The following is a 6,000-nucleotide window of genomic DNA, read 5'->3' on the forward strand; positions in this document are numbered from 1 at the left end:
AGTAAAATATTTCAGCAGAACTTTGTTTTTAACAAAGGAAGGGTATGCTAATGAAATATTGCCATGTTTGAAAATGTTACTAGTTTTCTTTGCGTAGTAGGAAGTTCTCAGTCTGAGAAATCGGATGAAGGAGTAGAAATTAAAGGAGTGCGATCTATCTAGGGTATTTCTTAGTAGAAAAACACAGAATGTTACTACTTTTTTTGGTGTTTCATAGAATCATAGAATGGCCTGGGTTGAAAAGGACCACAATGATCATCAAGTTTCAACCCCCCTGGTATGTGTAGGGTCGCCAACCACCAGACCAGGCTGCCCAGAGCCACATCCAGCCTGGCCTTGAATGCCTCCAGGGATGGGGTATCCACAACCTCCTTGAGCAACCTGTTCCAGTGTGTCACCACCCTCTGAGTGAAAAACTTCCTCCTAATATCTAACCTAAACCTCCCATGTCTCAGTTTAAAACCATTCCCCCTTGCCCTATCACTATCCACCCTCGTAAACAGCCATTCCCCCTTCCTGTTTATACGCTCCCTTCAAGTACTGGAAGGCCACAATGAGGTCTCCCGGAGCCTTCTCTTTTCCAAGCTAAACAAGCCCACTTCCCTCAACCTTTCCTGATAGGAGAGGTGCTCCAGCCCGGTGCTTGTTTTATTTTGTTTTGTTTTGTTTTGTTTTCCTGATAGAGAAGGTAAAATATACAGTGTTCAACAAGTAAGTGCTAGCACACGTGAGCATTTGCTTACCAGTCATTGGGGTGCATTGTGGAACATTTGTGTGCTTGTGGCAAAAATAAGCATTTTCATTTTATTCTTTTTAGTCTGTATGAAAGGTAAGATGGTGATAGAATAGTTATCTGCCAGCAGGATCCTTTTCCCAGGAAAAAGCAAGTGGCAGTTTTCAATAGCATACTTTGGAAAAGAAACATTATTCCACTTATTGATCATATATGCATCCAGTACAAATGGGTAGTCTGATTAGTTACTCTAGGTGATAGGGAAAACAAGTATATTTGTCATGTCGTGATAGGGAAACTGCACATTTCTTTTTGATGTTACCCCAAGGGAATGCATACGGAAGATCAAACTCAGGTGATTTTTAACTCAGTGGAATCACATTAACCTTGAAGGTTCTACTTCTCTCAGTTGATGAAATATCCATGTACTTTATAGAAGGGTCTTAGTGAAGCAAGCCGCCATTAACTACTTAGATAGCAGGGGATTAATCATAGCTTAACAGAAGGTAAAATAGATAAATTATTGTTTTTACTTGCCCATTTTTAATAGATTTTCATGTTATTCAAGGCAAGAACATCTGATTACCAGCCTTGTTTCAATTTGTATTCAGTTATTTCCTTTGACAATTTATACAGCCCTTGAAATATTTTTATACTCTTTTCTGTGGTTCTTCCACTTCCAAATCCTTTTGGGATAGGAAAAATTTGAAGAGTTCGTAGCACGTCACTAACAGTCACACTGATAGTGTGCCTGGACTTACAGTGTACCTGTATATCTTTCTCATACACTGAAGTGCCAATTCATTCTATCATTTTGCTACAGGTTCTCATAGTAACACATATTTAGCACATTAAACAATATGGTATCTGTGTGGCTTTTTGTCAACAATCCATCTCGTCTTGTTTGATAAAACCTGTTTTCTTATAAAACCCATACTGACTGAGATTAAGTAGGATTCCATCTTTTAATTCTTTATATATTGACTTTTAATTTTACCTCTGACTGGAATCAAGCTAATCAATTATCATCCATATCTCTCCATTTCCTCATCCTGAATTGTGACCAAAAAAAAAAAAAAAAAAAAAAAGAAAGGTATTTTCAGTCTCCTACAGTTTCATTGCCACTGTAACAAATAAATAGAATTAAATCAGGAGGCCAGATATTTCCTCAGCAAACAATTAAGTGTTACTGGAAACATCTTATGAGCCTGTAAGATGTTTATCAGTTTTTGAGGTTGTCTAACATCTTTTTCAGTTACTAGTGAAGTAAGAATCTTTCCTTTTATTTCTACGTGATCCCTGTATCTTTTCCAGCTTCCTTCTAAAGACAGAAGTATTAATTGAATAAATGTTCCTTTTCTGCACTATTAATAATTTAACAATTCATGTCTAGTTAAAAGGCTCGTTTCATTGCTATGATTCATTTCTTTTGCAGTGCATTAGAATTCCTCATTTTTATCTGTGCCACAAATAGATTTTTTTTCCACTGTTATCAGCTTTCCTATAGTTCAGGTGGTTTTAGCTGCCTACCATTTTGTTTCAATATTATTAACACAAGTTTCTTAAAGAAAAGTCATGCGTTACAAATCTATTGTGCTTTTTATAGAGGAATCAACATGTTTTAGGGAAATCTGGCTGATACTGTCAAAACAAAGCCTTTCATAGTGCTCCTACATAGGTAAAACATGTGTGGAATAAGAACCGAAGTCTTTGCATAGGTAAATAACTGTCTAGAATACAAAAAAATAATAGTAATAATAATAAAAAAAATCAAGTTTCAAATGAGGAGTCATTTTTTGCAATGGAAGAAGTTTATCAGTAGAGCCCTTTAGGGAACCGAGCTATGACTGATTATTTCCAGGTTATTCATTAATGAGATGTTCTTTGGAAAATGTGACAGTGTTTACTGACAATAAGCTATTTAGGAAAACCTGACTATGAAAAATCAGGAAAAGAGCTCTATGAGATCAAATGTGTGGTCACTATAATAGCAGATTAATCTCAGTATGGGTACGTCCAGAGTTAAGTAAAAAATGTGGGGAAATGGTTCTAAATTTTACAGCGAGTAGATTGAGCTGATCACCATTCTTATGGAACGACATCTTGGAATTGTAATAGTTCTGTCAAAAATGCCATTGCATCCCATTGCTTCAAATCAAAATATTAAAAAGTATTCGATAGAAGGAGCTGACAACAAGATGGAAACTATTCCTTACCTCTCCATGGAGATGTTGATCTGTCTGCAGCTGTGTTGCATTCTCCCTCTTCATTGCAAAAATGAACTGAATAAGGTTCAGAAAAGTTGCACAGAGGTGACCACGTACTTGAAATAGATTCTTTAAAGGGAAAAGCTAAGTAGATTATGAATCTTCGACATGAAAATTATATGACAAAAGGGGTGTATCTATACATGATAGAGGTCTATGAAACGATGAGACTATTCCCTATGGGTCTTCTTGTCAGATTCTTCATGTTGGTCTAGATGCAATGTTGATTTCAACAAGTATGACCATTCTTGAGGAATGTTATGGGGGAGAGCAAATAATATGGTATACGGTATAAGAAACTCAAAGCATTTGAATTTAATTTGAAACAGAAAATGTAAAACACATTGCAGACCAGATTTGCAGTCCAAATTGCATTTTGCATTTTGACAATAGCTTGCTGTTACATTTTAAGCCTGTCTATAGCCTGCTTACCTTCAGTTACCTCAAAATCAACTACGAACTGCTTCACTGGCTCTAACTTTTCTCCTAGACTTGAGGATACCATAGAACAGCAATGAATAAATATCTTCGGTCCTTATTTTTCCCAACTGTAATATTATCTAAAACCTAGCCATGTTTTATCGTAATATCACTAGTGTTAAATCTCATAAAATTGAGTGTACCGACTTTTCTCTACTGTTTCCCCTCACCCAGTCCTCTCTTTAACCCAGCATGTCTTTGAGTGCCCTGACATAACCTGGAATACCTGTGCAACCAAGCCATAGCACAGCCTTCATTTTAGTGATAGCAGGGGAACCTGCAGTCAAAATAATTTTGCACCTACCAGCACCAACACACTTCCTGGATGTTGGGGTTTAGCTTCTCACTAGCACTGCTCTAAACTGTCATCATAATGCCACCTCTCATGTGAATCTTAGTTACAAGCCTACAAAGCAACAGATCTGTGAAAGTGGTTGATGTGAATGGAGGGCAGCTGAGTGGTCAGCAATGGATGTTATGTAATTTGTTCTCCAGCACATATTTGCTGCAGAAATACTGGCAGTAATAATTAGCCTCCATTGACAGGATGTTTGTGATTGATGGGCCGGATGTTTGAGGTCACTCCTGGTAAATGAAGAAGAGATGTTTTGGAGGTCCATGCAGATTCAGGTCCTTTGAGTTCAAAGTGTTCATCACTTAAAAAAAAAAATTATATGTATATATATACACATTCTATTCACCTTTAATTTTTTTTCTTGTTTCCTTTTCTTCGTCCTCAGTGACTGCTCTTTCTGCATTGACTAATATTCTAATGTTTATCTTTCAAAGGACTCTTGTTTGAATTATGCAGCACCTTTCCTTGTTCTTTGCATGTCCTGAGCTCTAGCCCATCTCCAGACCAAACAATTTGTGTAATGTTTGCCGTCACATACTTTATAACCCTATTTGCTGAAAGCCAACTATATTCTTATATGCTGTGATCCTAACTGCTTCTGTAATCAATGTCAATGTAATGGCTTCAGACTCCCAACCATTCCTGAGGATCCTACAAAATCTAAAGAAAAGTAAAAAAAAAAAAAAAATTTCATTAGTTACTGTGGAGAAGACTTATTTGGAGAATTAACTCTAATGTAGGCCAAAGAGCTGTGACTATTGTGTTCTCTGACCTTCATTATAAACCTATGGACTAGTATGCTGTGATCCTTAACTCTGTTACCTTTATAAACAATCTATCAAAACTTGCCAGAAAATAATTTTAGAAAGTCGTTATGTTCCTTCTGGTTACTTGTTTTATCCTAGCCATGTCAGCTTTGCAGGCTTCAAGTTTAAAACTAAAATATCTATTCTTCCTGTTCCGAATACTTTCACTTTACCAGCATTGCAGTGATGACTCACAAGAACTAATTTTGTTAGCTCCTTCAAATACGGTTCATGTGTCTTTTTTGAATCTGGCAAATCGACTGATTTTGCTCTGTAATAAAATGATACATGCTTGCAATAAGCCCAGGAGGCTAATTCCTACCTCAGTGAATTAAGGTCCAGACTGGAAGGAGCACGAAAGCTTGCATGTAAATTTTTCAAGTATATGTGGATTTTGAAAATTTGGGGCTGCCATTGTGTGTCTCATGATTCTTATACAATAACTGAAAAAAACTTCTTGTTTACCTGAAGAAGGCTTTGTAGTTGTTGTTGTCCTGGGTAGAATTGCTGCATTAGCTTTATTTTGAAACTGTGATCAAGAGTTGTCTAGTGGAGTGAAACCAGAAGTCCTGTGATGGCTGTAGGCAAAGCCAGTTCACTCGTGATGGAGAATGTACTACAAGGACAATGACAAAAGAGAATACAGGTTCAGAGTTCCTCAGAAAAAAACAACGTAAGGTTACCTGCAAACCATCAGCAACAATTGCAGCAAACACACCTATAGCCACAGTTAAAAAGACAGAGGTAGCAGTCCTACTGGAAGCTTCAAGAGCAACTTGAGAACAGTTGCAAGAATGGCACAATAAGAGCTGCAGCTTCAAGAACAGTGCTAAATGCAAGAAAATCCAGAACCAACTGAAAGCTGTTGTTGTGTTCAGTAAACCATGTTACAAAGAAAAATTAACATATTGGGCAAGAATAATGCTTTTGAAATTCAATGAGAAGCCTTGATTCCCGAAACATCAGCCTGACAATGCAACTCAGAAGCATTGCTAGAGTTTTCAAGTGGCTGACTGAGATCCAGACACCATTCAGTTGACAAACCATCCATTTTGTGGAAGACAGAGTAGAAAATCCTGGCCTGTTGTAGGAATTTGAGTAGAAAAAGATCAGAAGTCCAAATGTGGTCTAAAATTCAGTAAAACTGAAAGGATGTTGTTACTGGATATTGCTAAGGAGTGCATGATTTGAAAAGGATTCCCAGGAGCTGTTAGAGCATCCCTAAACCAATTTTTCTTCATTAAGAGAAGGCAAGTTATGAGTGAATTTGCTGAAGGGATGTGATGATGTTTGTGGGATTCTGTGACATGTTGTGAGAAATGGCTGTAATGTACAGTGTCTGGATCTATGATATTTAGC

Source organism: Gallus gallus, chromosome 3 (assembly GCF_016699485.2).
Source record: "Gallus gallus isolate bGalGal1 chromosome 3, bGalGal1.mat.broiler.GRCg7b, whole genome shotgun sequence".
NCBI lineage: Eukaryota > Metazoa > Chordata > Aves > Galliformes > Phasianidae > Gallus > Gallus gallus.